General features: G+C 38.8%; 1 long non-coding RNA gene across 1 annotated transcript in view; it reads left to right on the top strand.

The window, feature by feature from the left end:
* LOC132657041 (uncharacterized) overlaps window positions 1-18,844 on the top strand; it is a 49,478-nt gene that overhangs the window by 6,597 nt on the left and 24,037 nt on the right. Inside the window, exon 2 of the long non-coding RNA XR_009594883.1 lies at window positions 18,469-18,614. This is a non-coding gene — a long non-coding RNA (uncharacterized LOC132657041). The remainder of the gene's footprint in view (window positions 1-18,468; window positions 18,615-18,844) is intronic.

Below are 18,844 nucleotides of genomic sequence, written 5' to 3'. Positions count from 1 at the left end.
GTATAGCTTGAAATTAGAGATGATGATACCTATAATTTTTTTCTTTTTTTTTTATTGCAAGGAATTGTTTTAGGTAGCTTGTTTTATTTGTTTGTTTGTTTTTACATACGAAGTTGAGAATTGTTCTTTTAAGGTCCATAATGAATTGTGTTGGAATTTTGAGGTGAACTGTGTTGAATCTGCAGAATGTTTTTGGTAGGATGGCCATTTTTACTATGTTAATTCTACTGATTCCTGAGCATGGGAGATCTTTCTATCTTATGGTATCGTCTTCAATTTTTTCCTTCCTTGATTTGCAGTTCTTGTCATACAAGTTTTTCACTTGCTTGGTTAGAGTTACACTTAGATATTTTATATTATCTGTGGCTATTATGAAGAGTGTTGTTTCCCTAATTTTTTCCCCCTAATTTCTTTCTCAGCCTGTTTATCGTTTGTATAGAGGAAGGTTACTTTTTTTTTTTAAGTTAATTTTGTATCCAGCCACTTTTCTTTCATTTATTTATTTATTTTGTATGTGTTTGTGCATGTATGCTTGTTTGTATGTGTTCATGTGTGTGTGCGTGTGCATGCATGTGTGTGTGTATGGAATGCGTATGTATGCACACATGCTATGGTGCACACGTAGCAGGCAGAAGAGTTGGTTCTTTCCTTGTACCATGTGTGTTCTAGGGAAGGAACTGAGGTCATGTGGGACTCCGGTCACCAGGCTCTGTGACAAGTGCCCTTGCCTGCTGAGCCATCTCACAGAGTCCTTGTTTCTTTAAAATCTCCCACAGTTCAGAATTTTCACCAATATGGGTCATCTTCTCCTCAACAGTTAAATGGAATTAATGAGGTCCCTCTGAGTGTCTGCCCTCTATTTCTCCCCAGCAGATGTGTGCAAATGTGTTTTATGGGAAAGTGTGAACCATCATGGTGTGAGGAGACTAGGCCATGATTGAGACACTAGAAGGGAACAAAATGGTGAACAGCTGACGGCATAACTAAGAAATCAGTCATTGCCCAGGATGCTTTATTGGCATAATTGGCAATGATTTATAGAATAATGGCAAGAGTCCAAATGGGCATATGTAATCTTAATATCAGCATAGCACACTGGTGTGGAGACTTAGCTAAGACAATATAATAAGACTGCAGAAGTTGTAGATGTTGATTTAAATTAGCTAATAACCACCAATGATTTTTTTTTTATGTGAATGTATTTTGCTGAATAAAAATGGGAAAATTTGTTTGCTAGTTTAACGGAATCTAGAAGCAAAGTTGTGCTGAAGATGAGCAGCCAGGAAAATATTTGTTGAATGATTGTGCGGTGGGTAGTAGTGTTTTGCATACATCAAATGTGCTATTGCTTTATCAGTCCATATTGTAACAGAAAATGTTGTTTACGGAAAATAATCTCGTCTGTTGAGTGCCAAGGGAACAGAAGTGGGTTTAGAGGCAGAGAGTGTGCAATTGGGTCACCGATAGGCTCGGTTCACCTAAGAGGGGTAATGGAAGGCTTATCTGCTGAGTTGCATCTTGTAACTTGCTTGTTAAATTTATTCAGGAAAGATGGCGTTAGTGATTATTCTGGAAACTAACTAGTGGCTTGTGAGAGATAATTAACAAAACTTCCTGTTTCTTCTCTTGGAACAGATGGATATTTTTGAGATGCAGTGGCACACAGAGCTCAGTCTGAGGGCATGCATAGCTGAGTCGCTTCGATTTGTATAATGAGGTGCTACTTGTGTGCTCGGAGGGTTGCAGCTTTTCACTCGCACAGTCCTAAGACTCGACTGTCTCCAGTGGACTGAGCAGCTTGAGACAGCAGCCAGCACTGCCTTCAGGAACAGGCTTTTAAGGACAATGCCCTAATCAGCTTTATTATTTTTTTCCCTGTTGTAGTTATTTTTTTTTTCCTTACCTATTAGAACACATTTAGTCTATGTTACTGACTCTGCAGTGTGTATGCTGGCATTTTGAAAACTAGCTATCTGGGTAAAACTTGGGGAAGGGTCAGAGAGATGCATATTTGGGAGAATGGGATCTAAGTCCCATGAAATACTGCAAAGACAGACAAAGGGAGGGAGGGAAGAGGTAGAGGAAAGGAGGAACAGAGAGAGCAAGATCATCTACACAAATTTTCTTGTTGACTGACTATTCAAATGAGAACTGCTCTCTGTGACAAATCAAGGTTTTGGCATATATAGGTAATTATAGCCCAGAGCAGGTATCTTTAAAGAGCCTCTGTGCGTCTGATGTAAGCTTTATTCTGAAATGGCCAGTTAACATTATTATAACTCTCGAAAGTGCATTGCATACTTACATACTTGATGCTCATGAGAGGGAAATTTGCAATAAAACTGATAAAGCTCAGCCCTTTATTTATTTGTGAGAATTCTTTCATTTCTAAGGGGGAAATCTAGGAGTTCTTATGCGTAATTTTGTACAGTTTCTTTTTTTTTTTTGTAAAGAGCATCTTCCTTCCCCCATAACAGAAACTCATGAGTTCATGCAGCCAAAATCTGCCCTCTTTAAAGGAGGTAAAGACAAATAACGTCTTGGTGGTTTTCATGGGAGAAGGGTTATGCATTTACTTAAACTCACTGTGTTTAAATTAACTTTATTTCTAAATATGAAGCTCGGAAAGAAGACAGAGAAATGTGGAGAGAATCATGGGATCTTCCTCACATTTGGTGCTTGTTCAACTTTTGCCATCACCGAATGGTAACATAGCTATGATTGAAGGCTATGGCAGCCATTTTTAACTGTGATTGTAGACTACAAACCCTGTGACAGGAAGTTGGGTAAATGTTCACTTGACTGAGTTTGAAGAAAATGCTTGGCACCCATCTCCACCATTAGTTATGAAAACAAGCGACTCACCTAGATAGCCCAAAATTAACTTGCATTAAGTCAGGTGTTGTATTTCTTGAAGTGTGCAGCATTCATAGGGATAAGTATGTCGATTTAGGGTGAAACAGAAGAACCATGTTTCTTCTGCATTCAGAAAACTTCCACAGCATATTCTCTGAGGTCAAATACTTGATATGGCATTACGCCATCATGTGACTTTCTAGTTTTCTCTTTCACTCCCAGTTTGCTTGCTGTGATTGTCTGCTTCTCAACAGAATAGATGCCATCCAAACATCCTGATTTCTTTTCACACTGGGGCCGAACCTCACTTCCTGCCCACCGAATAGTGTAGCATCTTGATGTAGCGAAGCCGTGGTGACGGTCAGTCCTCTTAATACTTCAACTGAGGAACAAAGGGGAAGGAGAACATGAACTTGAGTGAAGGGACATGAAGGACTCACAGCCGTGCTCACCGTGCTTCTGATACTTGGGGAGGAAGTGCACACACATAGAGATGATTCTTTGGAAACTTCTGTCTTGTTGTTGCTTCTTTCTTAGTTTCATTGCTTGGGGTCCTGCGTACAGCCTTCACACATACATCAGTGGGTTCCCAGAGGGTTTCCTTTTTATCGCATCGGCCTCAATGTCTTTATGTTTGCTTATGCTGGCTGATTCTTTGAGTCTCACTTCAGGACTCATGATCTCCTGAGGAAGCCATCTCTCTCCACTCCTCTAACTCCCTGGGTTTTACTTTCTGTCTCATCTGATTTTAAAAGCACCTTATTCCTACCCCACAACATGATAGGGCATTGTTTTCAGGGGGAGGGTGGGGGAAACTGGCTGCTTACTTGTTTGTTTCCTTTTATTTTACCCAGCAGTTCCTCCAGGGTCATGGTGCCTTATTTACTGTACATCTCAAGGCCAGAAATGGTGTTCAGTACAAATATTTATTGAATGAAGATAGTTTGTTCACCCAAAACAACTATAAACATGGGAGAGTTGTACATACAAATTTATGTTTTGCTTACATATCCTTGAGTTCATTAGAAGCCCACTTATGTGAAGAGAGGCTACTGTACCACTCCCATCACCAAGAGTGTAAGTTGGATGTCAAGGAAATTCTCATACAAAATGTAGGCACACATCTTTTCTCCCTCTCCAGAGGAAGAGAAAAGCGGTTTCCTGCTGTTACAATTCTTATAATGATACGTTAATATCACAGTGGGTAACATGTCTTAAAAGAATCAGAAATTGATCCAAGGACACAGGGTAAAAAAAAAAAAAACTCTGCTGAAAATCATTTAAGTTTCTGTGCAGAGAAGCTTTTAAGGCATCACTTAAATGAAAAAGAATGTTTTTAAAGCCATGTAAGTTCAAGAGCTACATTCTACATGAAAATGAAAAATAACAGCAGAAGAATGGTGCTTTATTACCACATTTTAAAGAAAAGGAAACCTGCATTTCTTTTGCCCTTCCCATCTTTTCTTTACAAAGATAAAAATGCATGAATGCTTAAGCTTGCGTCTTGATGTTACTTAAGTTGGATAACATATTATTCTATTTAAAAATATCACCGTTGAGAAGTTGGTGTAGCAGTCTTATTTCAACTATGTCATCCAAAGTAAACTTTAAGTGCTCCAGCAAGAGAGCAGACTGAATGCAAAAGCTGGAAAAGAAAATCCAGAACGTACAAAAGAATAAGCAAAAGAAAAGACAGAATGCCACTTGTAGACGAGGAATCATATCAACTTTCTAGAAGATGAAAAAGGAATGTTAATCGGGAAGTGTTCCCTCTCCATTAATTTGCAGAGATTCTGGCCCATGATACCCCAAAAGGCTGCAACAATGTGAGGAACTCATGTGCCAGGGAAATAGCTAGAACTTTAGCTCACAGTTAGCAGATGAACCCGTCATGCCGAACCTTAACTATTAGTTAGTTGTACTGGATGGACAGAAAGTAGGGAAGGTAGATATTAAAAAAGTAAAAAAAAAAAAAAAATTCAAAGCTGCATGGAAGCTTCTAATTGTCATTGAAGAATTACCACACAGTGTTAGGTGAATGAGTAAAAACCACTATAACCAAACACAGCACAGTTAATCTCCAAATATTCAAAATAGACAGTGAGTCTGAGAAGCTTCCAGATGAAATCACAGGTTACAGAGGAAAAAGAATCAGAGTAGCCTTAAACAATCCCAAAGGTATAGTCTTGATAGTAGTTAAAAGCACTGCAATTTGTGAAAATAAATTACAGTCAATCAAAGTGTAAAAGGAAAACAAGATTTCCCCAAGCATGCAATGTCTTGGAACATACCCACAGGCCTTCCTACTTGGGTAATTTCCTTACAGTGTTCTTTGAAACAGTGAGAACAAAATACACAGAAGAGGAAAATATAACCTAAGGAAGCCATCCACAGCACTCTAACAAGAGTCCAGAAAAGACAGTGCAGTGTGACAGCCATGCTAGAAGTTTGTGAAGAGCTCTTGAAGCATGACTCCCAGCAGAAAGGAACATTTCCAGGACTAGAGAAAACAATCTGAAGAAGGATGCCACAGACAAAGGGACAAAATGGGCAACGTGCTTTTCTGATAACAACCCAGAAGGAGAATTACTTAAGAAACATCAGTAAATGTTGAAGGGTTCTGATGCTCACGAGGAGCAAGCATTCTAATAGACACATAATAGGACATATCCTGGTCAACTCATTGTGATCAGGAGAAAGTGTGAGTAAAATGCATTTTAGTGTCTTCTGCTCACTGAACATCATAGCTTGGCAGCATGGTCTACTGCAGGTTATTAGCTGCTTTCTCTGACAAATTTGTTGCTGCTTTAGAGCTATGAGTAATACTCTGTGTGTGTGTGTGTGTGTGTGTGTGTGTGTGTGTCTGTGTGTGTGTAGGGCAATGTATATTGCTGTCTTGGGTAGAGATCAAAATTCAAGATATAAAGTAAGGTTGGAACTTAGTGTGTGTTGCTTTCTCATCATAGTTAATTCAAAAAACTCATAAGTTAACTTATTGTAAGTCAGGAATCGTCTATGGAGGAAAGTCATGATCCAAATGTGAAGCAAGCCAAAATGTGGCGTGATTTTGAGCCATTAATCTAGAGGTAAAACATCTTTCTTTGTTTCGACTGCATTTTGATTGTTGTGGTAAGTTGATATAATTTCAAAAAAAGGTGGTTATGGTAAGAATATGCTTTTTGAAAGTCTCATGGCAGTGACAAAACAAAAATAGATAATAGCAAAACCAAAACATATAAGCAGAGAGAGAAAAAAAAAAAACCCTCACTATTAACATGTTGATTTAACCACAAAGAAAGACTGTATGGGGGGGGTGGAGAGGGGAGAAGGGAGCTACAAAATACCTAGGAATCAAGTTACATAATGGCTGTGGTAAGACTTTACCTGCTAGTAACTGCTATGAACATAGAAAATTATCCAAAAAGAAATAAACAAGTAAACAGGGTCCAGTAATGAGGTTGTGTCCATTGCACTGGGTATGAGTTGAATATGTAAGTAAAAGCGCATCTAATGTGCTTAACTTACTGAACATCGCATCTTAGCAACACAGTGCACTGTAGATCATTGGTTGTTTCCTCTGGTGACTTTGTAGCTGATTTAGAGTGACACACAGTGACTGAATGAATGTAAAAATACAACCCAACCGTATGTTGCGCACAGGAAACTCACTTCACCTCTAGGAGTAAACAGATTGAATGTGAAAGGATGCAATGAAATGCTCCATGCCACAGAATCTGAATGAAAACAGGGGTAGCCATATGTATACCAGAACCAGACTTCAACAACGAGAGAGAGAGAGAGAGAGAGAGAGAGAGAGAGAGCCATTATGTAACAATAAAGGGGTCATTTCAGTACAAGGATATAATTCTAAATAGATATGAATTCAACATTGGAGTATGTAAATACATAAAGCAAATATTAATAGAACTAGACAGGGAGATAGACAAAAATGCCCTAACAGTGTAGAGATGTTAGCATTCTACCTTCCTCAGTGGAAAGATCATGCAGACAGGAAATCAGCAGTGAATCAGCAGACATAAACTGCATGTCAGGCCACTCAACTTTCTGTCCAACAGCTGCTGAGCACATTTTTTCCTTCCTCATCCCAAGAAACATTCTATAAAATAGTTTGTGGTGTAGGTCACAAATCAAGTCCTCAAAAAATTAAAAGAATTGACATTAAGTATCCTTTTTGAGTATAGGGCAGTAGAGCTGGAATAATAAACAAGAAAACAACTGGATACTAAATAAACATGTGAATGTTAAGTTGCAGCATGTAGCCCCAGCTGAACTTGAATTGTAAAGATTGCTAAACAAAGTAGGAACAGAGGGAGCTATCTCAGCAGAATGACGGCCACTTGTACTAATCCATTTGTCAACAGTGTATGAGGTGGAAAAGCACAAAACTTATTTTCTATGACCTAGAAGAACACAGAAATGCCCACAATCACCACTTTCATTCAACAGGATTTTGGGAGTCCTAGAAAGGGCAACAAGGCAAAATAAAACGACAACAAGGATCCGAGTTAGAAAAGAGAATAAGGTGTCATTGTTTGCAAATATCATGATTTTATGCATATGAAACTCTAAAACTCCACCAAAATATCATGTTAGAACAGTATCAGGTGGACGTCAGTCTCTGGGACAAACACCTGATCCAGTCACCATATGGAGAGCAGTGGGTTATTTTGACTTCTGGCTTCAGAGATATTTATTTCTCTTTGGGCATACTAAGATTTATAAGAAACTAAGTAATCATAAAGAAACTAAGTAGTCAAAAAAAAAAAAAAAAAACGAGGGGTATATTTCACTACCTGATTTCAAGGCATGCTGCAAAGCTGTGGGCAACCAAACAGCGTGGTAGTGGGATAAAAACAAACACGCAAACCTGTGGAATAAAATGGAGTGCCTAGGCATACACCCGTGTGTATACAACAGACTGCTTTTGACAGAGATGCTTCGAGCACTTCCTGAAGGAAGGACGGATTTTCAAGTAAATGTTTCTGGGAGATTTTGATATCCACATGCGGAAGAATGAACTTTTGACTCCATCTCTCATTAAATTAAAACTTCAACTCAAAATGGATACAAACTTAAATCTAAGGCGTGGAATTATCAAATTACTGGAATAAATCACGAGAGTCATAACATTAATGAATAATAATTTCTTTAAGAATATTTATTTACCCAGGAAAAGACCATAAAGAACTCACATTGAATAAAAGCAAACACACACACCAGGGTTCAGGTCTATAATACAAACAACTATGGAGGCTGAGGTAGGAGGATTTTGTGGCAAAGGCCTGTCTCTGCTATAGAATGAGTCCAAGGCTAGCCTGGGTAACTTAAGAGAAATCCTGTTTCATAAAGGGAGGGGGACAACCCTGGAAAACAAAACAAAACAAACAAGCAAACAAACAAATGAGTGCTAAAGATATAGATTAATGGAAGAACACTTGCCAAGAATGCATGAGGTTTTAGGTTTTTCAGGGTGATATGGTGACTTCAAGATAATTAACAGACCCTAGTTCCTTTCTTCTTGTTACTCTACCTGCTTCTATTTATGAATTCCACAAAACAAACAAACAAACAAAAACAAAATTCTAAAGCATAACACAGAAACATAACACAGGTTGTTTCTGGAATTAAAGCTAAGATGAGAGGGTTAGAGCTTTAAGCTTTGCTTTTTTTAATTACAAAAATTTCAAAATCTTTCGCTTTTAATCCACCAAATTCATTTGGTTAAAAGTAAGAGAAGATACAAGAGTAAGGCTTGCAAGTTTCTTCAAGCCTTTCTTCATTTAAAAATGGCATTTTTAAATGCCATTTGCTCAGGAAGTCGCCCTACCTGTGCTTATCTACGTTTTCCTTGAGGAACTTTTCTACTGATTTTTAGTCATATATTTTCTACAATGTGTCTGTTTTTGTTCATTGGCACTTGCTTTTGTTTATGTATTAATTAGCACTTCTCCTAACTAAAATGTCAACCATAAGAACAGAGTCTGTTTTTTAATTATTCACATCTTTGTAAAACCCACCATAGTGCTTAGGAAAGTATAGATGTCTGATGAGTGTTTGTTGATAAAATAAGATCCAAAATAAATATGTAGAAGTTATGATAATTTTCAAGAGTTAAACAAGAAGATTGGATAAAGGGCCTGTTATGTGGAAAATCATAGGTCAAAGTGGTGTCAGGAGAGTATTAGAATGCATCCTTAAAAGCAAGATATATTGAAATACTATTACAAATGGCTTCCATGACCAAACTAACTCTGAACACTGATACTTGATACACACATATCCAGAGGCCTGTGCCAAAAATCTCAGTTAAGGGAAGTTCTCATAAGGTGCATTTACTAGGCCCAACATGACTTTAATCCTCCTGCTATTAAACTCACTCAACTTGGAGAACTTCAAGTTAAAATGAGGCTTTTCATACTGTTCCAAGACACAGGAACATTTGAAACTTATTTTGGAACACCTAATTATTTTAGTAAGCTTTTTACTTTCTCATCCTGCATCAAAACCTTTATCCAAATCCTGTGTTTAGTGCTAGGGATTATCAAATGAAGGTAATGTGTTTTAAACTTATAGATCACATTCATTTTCATTGTCTTCGCAGATGGTATTTTTTTGTAGTGGCTGGAATTACCAGTTACCTTTAAATGCTGCAGGAGACTTATTATTTTGTTTGCTAATCATAATTCCCAAAATGTGTGATGATACTTTCTGTGGGTCTATCTCGTGCAGTACTTTTACAGACTGCTTAAGGATTCTTTAAATTCTTTTAACCTCTCAGGAAAACCAAGACTTTTTCACTCACTTCATAGTTTGGGAAACAAAAACCCTATAACCATTCCAGTTAAATTGGTGTATTAAAAATATCCACAAACGTTTCATCCAATAACATCCAGCCTATTCTTAAATGTAATGTTTAAAATCTACATACACAGGAAATAACAGATAATCTGTGTGTGAGAGTCCTTCTATTTCTAGAGACAATTCTCCACATGTAGAACTCAGCTGGTGGGTTCTTTCTAGAGTCAATGGCTCTTGAATTTTAACATAAAAGGACAAGAAGGTTGAGGCTTTTGTTAAGGTTTCTCTTAGACTAGCCTTATGAGACAAGGTCTTAAAGTGTTCCTCTGTCAAATTACCAACACAATTCTTTACAGACCTGGAAAGAAAAATTCTCAACTTCATATGGAATAACAAGAAACCCAGAATTGCTAAAACAATCCTCTACACTAAAAGATCTTCTGGAGGTATCTCCATCCCTGATCTCAAGCTGTACTATAGAGCAACAGTTATAAAAACTGCATGGTGCTGGCATAGAAACAGACTGGTGGATCAACGGAACTGAACAGAAGACACAGAAATAAACCCACACTTATAGACACTTGATCTTTGACAAAGATGCCAAAACCATTCAATGGAAAAAAGATAGCATCTTCAACAAATGGTGCTGGTCTAATTGGATGTCTACATGTAGAAAAATGCAAATATATCCATACTTATCACCCTGCACAAAACTAAAGTCCAAGTGGATCAAAGACCTCAACATAAAACCAGATACATTAAATCAGTTAGAAGAAAAAGTGGGGATACCCTTGAACTCATTGGCACAACAGACAACTTCCTGAACAGATCACCAACAGCACAGGGTCTAAGAGCAACAATCAATAAATGAAACTGAAAAGCTTCTGTAAATCAAAGGACACCGTCATCAAAACAAAGCGACTGCCTACAGATTGGAAAAGAATCTTCACCAACCCTTTATCTGAAAGAGGGCTAATATCCAGTATATATAAAGAACTAAAGAAGCTGAAAAGCAGCAAACCAAGTAATCCAATTAAAAAATGGGGAACAGAGCTAAACAGAGAACTCTCTGTAGAGGAATATTGAATGGCAGAGAAACAGTTAAAAAAATGCTCAATGTCATTAGCCGTTAGGGAAATGCAAATCAAAATGACCCTGAGATTTTACCTTACATCCATCAGAATGGCCAAGATGAAAAACTCAAGTGACAACACATGCTGGAGAGGTTGTGGAGAAAGGGGAACCCTCCTCCACTGCTGGTGGGAATGTAAACTTGTACAACCACTCTGGAAATCAATCTGGCGCTTTCTCAGACAACTAGGAATAACGCTTCCTCAAGATCCAGCCATACCACTCCTAGGTATATGTTTAAAAGAGGCTCAACTACACAATAAGGACATTTGCTCAACCATGTTTGTAGCAGCTTTATTTGTAATAGCCAGAAGCTGGAAACAACCCAGATGCCCCTCAACTGAATAATGGATGCAGAAATTGTGGTACATCTATACAGTGGAGTATTACTCTGCAATGAAAAATAAGGAAATCATGAAATTTGCAGGTAAATGGTGGGACTTGGAAAGGATCCCGCTCAGGAAAGGATCATCCTGAGTGAGCTGTCCCAGAAGCAGAAAGACACACACGGTATATACTCACTCATATAGACATATAACATAGGATAAACCTACTAAAATCTGTACATCTAAAAAAACTAATCAAGAGAGAGGACCCTGACTAAAATGCTTAATCCCCATCCCAAAAGGCAAAGAGGATGGACATCAGAGGAAGAAAAAAACAGGAAACAACCTAGGAACCTGCCACAGAGGGTCTCTGAAAGGCTCTGCCCTGCAGACTATCAAAGCAGACGCTGAGACTTATGGCCAACTGTTGGGCAGAGTGCATCGTATCTTATGTGAGAAGTGGGAAATAGTAAGATCTGGAGAGGACAGGAACTCCACAAGGAGAGCAACAGAACCAGAAGATTTGAACACAGGGGTCTTCCCAGAGACTCATACTCCAACCAAGTACAATGCATGGAGATAACCTAGAACCCCTGTACAGATGTAGCCCATGGCAGTTCAGTGTCCAAGTGGGTTCCATAGTAATGGGAACAGGGACTGCCTCTGACATGAACTGATTGGCCTGCTCTTTGATCACCTCCCCCTGAGGGGGGAGCAACCTTACCAGGCCACTGATGACAATGCAGCCACTCCTGATGTGATCTGATAGACTAAGATCAGAAGGAAGGAGAGGAGGACCACCCCTATCAGTGGACTTGGGGAGGGGCATGCGTGAAGAACGGGGAGGGAGGGTGGGGAGGAGGGCGGGCCTTATGGGGGGATACAAAGTGAATAAATGTAATTAATAAAATAAAATACAATTTAAAAAAGCCACTGTACAAAACTGCTACTGATACAGGATAATTAAGTACCACTTATGATTACATGTATTATTAAATGTATTCATTTAAAAATAATTACATTTAATTGAGGAGGAAATGTACAAAATGCTTAGAAAAAAGCAATAAAAGAAATGAAGTCGTTTTGACACAAACACACATACACACAAAAAAAGTGTTCCTGTGTTCACCAGCAATCTCCTGGATGGCCTTAAGCCATTGTATTGATTGACCTTATTTCTGTCTTTCCTTTCTTCTTATAAAGGTACTTTATTTTTTTATATTTTTTAAAATTATTTACAGTTTATTCACTTTGTATCCCCCTGTACCTTCCTCCCTCCTCCCTGTCCAATCCCACCCTCCTTCCCCCTTCTCTACCCATGTGCCTCCCCAAGTCCACTGATAGGGGAGGTCTTCCTCTTCTTCCTTCTGATCCTAATCAATTAGGTCTCATCAGGAGTGGCTACATTGTCTTCCTCTGTGGCCTGGTAAGGCTGCTCCCTCCTCAGGGGGAGGTGACCCAAAGGCAAGGCCAATCAATTAATGTCAGAGACAGTCCCTGTTCCCATTACTATGGAACCCACTTGGACACTGAACTGCCATGGGCTACCTCTGTGCAGGGGTTCTAGGTTATCTCCACGAATGGTTCTTGGTTGGAGTATCTTGATTGACCTTCTTAAGCAGATTGTGGTACAATTATGTGTCATTCCTAGCTGAATAGCTTACCTCTGTTGAAACATTTGCAACTCCATCCTCTTTTGTTGTTGTTTTGAGATAGGCTCTCATAGTGGAGTCTGGACTTGAACTTGTGATCATTTCTGTCCTTACTTTCAGAGTGTACAGTTATGCTAAGCATGGCATTTCCATTTCATGGCTGTTGGTTAAAACTGGTTGACTATCATATTTTAGTTCAACCTAACTTAGGAGGAGTCCAAGAACTGTCTTAGTTGAATGGGTCTCTCAAAAAAGTCAACTCTTGCTCATATGCTGATCAGTCTCTCAAAGAAACAACAATAACAACAACAACAACAACAAAAACCAATAAAACATGTTAAGATGTGAGATGGTAGTTAATTTTCCTGATTAAGCAAAAATGTGACTGAGCTAATGTATTCAAATGCCAGATAGGATGAAAGTAGAAATATTATAATGAGGCCAACTAATAGGTCTTTGAATTGAAGAAACATGGTTTCTTTTAACTATTGTATTGCATTTATCCAAACCAAATACAGAAAGAACATCAAAGAACAACAATCTAAGAGTTGCCTTTCTCTGGGCTATGAAGTATTTCGAAGCTGATTTGATAGGTAAGTTATCTTCCATCTAGGGGATGGCAGACACAGAGCTGCGTGCATTACCCCACATCCTCCTGGGTGCTCATGCTTCTGCCCACGGTGGTGAGCCCAGCTTGTGTGAAATATGAAGGTGCCGTCACATTATTTCAGATGGACTCACGTAGGAAGGCATCAATTATTTGGGGGTGAGACTTTCTTAGGAACTGGTCAGAGGAACACATGTTTGTTACTCAAGGAGCAATTACATGCCTTTTGATTCTCTATAGTCATGCAGTAGGGTCAAAGCAGGTAACTGTCTACCGACTGTTGAACAAAAGAATGATATGATTGTTGGGAGAGATGAGAATAGTGGATGGATCTAAGGATAGATTTGGGCAAGGGTGTTGATATGGGTAAAAGTATGAGGGGGGGGGAGAATGAATTTTCTGACCCAGCTGTCTTCTGTAACCATGCGTTACTACCCAATCAAGGGGTGTATAGGTCTCCTCACTGATATTGGTGGGTCTTTGTGATGGACTCACCAAGATGCTTAATTTTGATTGTCAACTTGCTTGGAACCAGCAGGTTCATTTCTGAGTTGTCAATGAGGGCATTTCCAGGAAGGGAGGGAAGAAGGCCCTCCTCCAAGACTGGCTGGCACCTTTTGGTGGTGGTGTAGATAGAAAAACATCCCAGAGAAAACCAATGCTGTTTTGCCTGTGCACTTTCCATTTTTGCTGGTGACTGCATGCATCCTTCACTGTCATTAGAACCCAACTTCTTGGCTTCTTCTAGTGGGCACTAGTGACTATCAGGAACGCTTCAGCTCTTCAGCGACAGATTGGAATTGTTAAAGCATCTCTTATGTATTGAACAGCAGATTTTCCTTCTCTCTGGGGGGTAAACTGGCCTAACCAGATCTTATAATGGAAGCTGATCTAATAACTTCTCCTTTGCAATACATATTTATTCTATCAGTTCTGTTTTTCTAGAAACCTGGGTTTGCACAGATACTCTGACTTTGAAGGTGGGATGTAAAAGTGTCATGGACTCCTCCCATTGGGAGCCAGCAATGTGTTGTAAGGCAGTCTGAGAATCCCATAAGGTGGCCCACCATAGTCTTGGATCAGCTCTAGCCAAAGCGTCAGCCTCCTAGGGATGGAATGAACTATGTGGACGTGGTTCTTCCTGTCTCCGGTGATCCACTGCAGATGCTGCTGAATGAAAGATCCAAGAGCTGTGTCCCCACTGAAGTCCTAAGCATAGTACAGCTTCATTAGTAAGATAAATGATACTCACCCTTCTAGCATATTCTAATTCGGAGTTATCTGGCAACAGATAGCCAAAGCGGCTAGCTTGCATCAGGCTGCATTAGAGACTAGATTCCATCAGGCTCTAAGTGCATAGACTGCAGAACCAAGTCCTTGTCCGTGCAGTTAACCCTCACTCATCTACATCACCCTGCTTTCTGTTGCTTTCCTGACAGCATCTGCTTATTTCTCATTGTTTTGATTGCTCTCCCCTAAATCCCCTCTCAGGTTTTTAAGACCCCAAGCTAGACACATTATGTTAATAAAGGCTTGATTAAAGCAGAGAGTAATTAGAGGATTAAGTGTAATTCCTACATTCTATTATCTTATTTATAGAACTTGGTGGCAGATTCTAACTTTTACAGGCAAGTGCTGAATTTAAGGCTTAGACTGACAGTCGTCCCCACTTGAATATACTTTAACATTTTTTAAAATTTGAATGAAACGTTACAGTTATTCCTAGCAAGTTACAGGGAACACTGTTATAAACCAGTCTCTCCTGTTTCAACTCTCACTTTTCACTCTGACTGTTTATATAATTGTTCTGCCATACCATCCCAGCCTATAAAGACAACTCCCTACCTTGCGTATTATTTACATTAGTGTTTTATAGTTGTGAAATACACAGACATAACTAAATAATGTATCCACTTGTTTTAAACTTTCTGTAAATAGACTTCATCTCTTTCTGAGTATTTATCTTTCTTTCTCACATATATGGATATATATATATATAAATATATGTGTATACATAACATATGTTTATACACATATGCCTTCCCAGTCTTACCAACTACTGGTATGGACTGAAATGTAATGAGTTTTGCATTTCTCTGATTACATGCACTTAGTACCTTTTATACATTTATATTCTTTGTTGATTTCTTTAACCTTCGTTTTCCTTTTTCTTATTCAGTTTTAGTTAAAAACTTCTTACCTTATCTTTCTTGTTAATGTGGCTTGTAAATACTTTCCCTTGGCCCATGTATCGTACCTGGACTCTTTGACGTCTTTTATTGAGATTTACTACCTTTAATATGGTCAGACTTCCCTTGCAATTTGTGCCTTTTTTTCTTTACTAAATGAATCTTACCTTTTTAGAGACTAAATTATCTTCTCTGCATTTTCTAAATATAAAAAATTCACTTATTGCATTCAGACTTTTGTTCATTGTCCAATTTATTTCCAATATATGGGAAGAAGTTTATCATTTTTGCATGGATAACTTTTTGCTTCTAATCATATTAATGATAATAACTTTTTCTGTGATTTAACTCCCACCACAAACTGTACGAGCACATGTCAGTTCCTGCTTTCCATCTTCTGGACCCCCATTTTATCCAACTGAAGCTGTGTTAAATTCATGTTCTCATAATCAACAGAACTTTATTCTAAGTTCTAGTATCTGGTAGAAGAAACATCCATATCGAGTTGTCTTCTTTTCTTTTTGGTGTGTGTGTGTGTGTGTGTGTGTGTGCGCGCTTATAAGTGTGTGCATGTATGTGTATGTCTGTGTGTCTATATGTGTATATGCATGTTTATGTGTATATATGTGCCTGTGTGTTTGTATGTGTATGTGTGTATGTAGTATGTGCATATATGTGCATATGTGATATGTATGTATGTGTGTGTGATGTGTGCACATGTGTACATGCGGGTGTTTCCCTGTGTGTTTATGTAGAGGCCAGAAGAAACATTGGGGTGCACTGCTCTATTACTCTCTGTCTCATTCCTTTGAGACAGGGTCTCTTACTGAGCCTGCAGGCATCCTGGTGGCCAAAGTCCTCTAGAAAGTGCCTGTCTCTGCCTCCTACAGAACCTGATTGGAAGGCACCAGAGCAGCAATACCTGGCTTTTTAATGGGAGCTGGGATTTCATCTCAAGTTCTCACATTTGAGTAGAAAGCGTTCTTAGCCACTGGTCCATTTCTCCAGCCTTTCCACACCTACCTTCTCAAAATTATTCAAATGGTTCTTGCTTATTGATTTTCCCTATGAATTTTAGGATCAACTTTGCATGGTCTGCAAAAATACTCTTTAGGGTTTTCATGGGATTAACTTATGGCAGAGGTGATAGAATTATAGTTGAGACTTCTCATTTATAACCACTGGCCATTCATAACATATAACCATTTATAAAGTTTCTTTTGGGTTTCTTTATAAAGTTTCATAGTTTTTTTTTCATGAGTGAAGTTGGCCCTTATTATTCAGTGTTTTGGTATTTGTGAATTTACATAAATTCTAAAATTTATTTAAAACCCTAATATCAGTGCTTGGTGAGTTTTCTTTGTTGTTTGTGGCCATGCAAATAGTGCTGAAAACCTCAGTGCCCAACAGACAGTTATACACATTCCAATCTAACTAGAAAAAGCTAGTGCCTTTTTAATTTTAAAGCTCTCATATTGCAAACATAAATGTTCTTTTGTGTTTTTTAGGCAGTGCTAAGCCTTCCACATCTCTGCATTTCAGCCAGTCATTCTACTGTTTAGAAGGACCCTCAAACTTTGGATTGATATGCCATCTAATGTTCCTAAGATCAAGAAGTCTAAAATGTGCCTTATGGAAAAAAGAGGGTTTGTTTGCTAAAGCTTTATTTAGACATGAGGTATAATGTGGCTTCAAGTTCAATGAGAATGAATTAACAATATGTATTAAAAACACTGAAAACCAATATCATGTATTTATTAATTGATGATAATATTGTGTCCAGAAGCCTAAAAGAAGAAAACGCTTGTACAAAACCTAGTAGTATAGTCTGAAATTTGCCATGTTGGCATCGAATCACAAATAGTGAAAATTGAGTGCATGTAAAATTAAAAGTATTGTTTTTCTTCTATGCCTGTTCTAGCTCCCAAGTAATGACATGGAGACCTATTATATCTATTAATCGGGTTCAAGCACCACAGCTGGGCAGATGCTCATCTATTCTAGCCCCGCTATTATGGCCTGGAATACTTTCCAGCCATAGGCCCTGTTACTTGCCATTTAGTCTTGCCCTGGCTGTTCCTGTCCTTACAGTGACTCCTTCATGGTGACCTCTTCATCAACCTTGTCTTCAACCCTCTTCTCTCTCCTCCACCTGGGACTCTCTTCTACCTGGGACCCTCCTCCTGAAACTGCAAGTCTTGCCTCAACTTTTCTGCCCAGCTATTGGCTGTTCAGCTCTTTATTTACTAATCCGAGATGATAGGGAACACTTTTTACACAACATCGAGACAGGAGATTGTTCAATGATAATGACAGTGCCCACTTCCAGACTGCAGCCAGATCTCTGGGCACAGAATCAGCATCTGAATACACAGTGCAGAAAACCATCCCCAACTGCTGCATTTTAAACACTTTCACTAGAGCAGTTTCAAGGTACACAGTAGTGGTATAATTGTCAATAGTTATCTGTTTTTTTTTTTTATTATATTTTCTAATTTGTTAGACAATACTGTTTTGGCTATGCTGGTTTTACATCCCAGCCTTGTCATGTTACTCCTAACCATGATACCTGACAAATTTACTAGGGTTGTCATAAAAAAGTCCAGAAACTGGGAGGCTTAAAGCAAATGACTTATTATCTTAAAGATGCTAGAAGTTTGCCATTGAGATGGCAACAGAGTCACAACCCCTCTGAAAAGTGTAGAAGCATCCTTTAAAAGTTGTTCCTTTTCTTAGTTGTCCTTAATTGTTCCTTTTGACAGTTGTCAGCAATCATTGGTGTCCCTTGACTTGGACCTGCATAGCGCTAATATCCATCTCCGTTGTTTCAACACATGGAGTTCTCTTTGCATGTGTGTGAAATTCTGTGCTTTTTTTTTTTTAATAAGGGTGTGGCCACATTGTTTTAGGAACTTCCCTGTGATGCCATGAGGTGGATCATTTCGACCCTAATTTGAACAGATTGAGAAATACCTCGAGCACTGGCAGAATTGTGTTCTGGGTAGGACTGTGAGGATGTTTCCAGAGAAGACGGGTAAGTGAGCTGGTGAACTGCGCTGTCCTCAGTAACCCCCATTCATTTGGTTGTTCGGGGATGGGCGAAACACAATGGCAAGAAGAGGTAAATTATTTTCTACTCCTCCTACAGCTGAGAGTCTTTCCCTAAGGGTATACATTGCCCAGATTTCTGGCCTTTAGCCTCTGAAGTTTGCACCAGCAGCCCCCAGGTTCTCGAGCCTTCATGTTTGGCTGAGTTACATTGCA

Source organism: Meriones unguiculatus, chromosome 10 (assembly GCF_030254825.1).
Source record: "Meriones unguiculatus strain TT.TT164.6M chromosome 10, Bangor_MerUng_6.1, whole genome shotgun sequence".
NCBI lineage: Eukaryota > Metazoa > Chordata > Mammalia > Rodentia > Muridae > Meriones > Meriones unguiculatus.
Note: the sequence above shows the minus strand (reverse complement) of the source record. Positions and strands in the feature narration are given on the sequence as shown.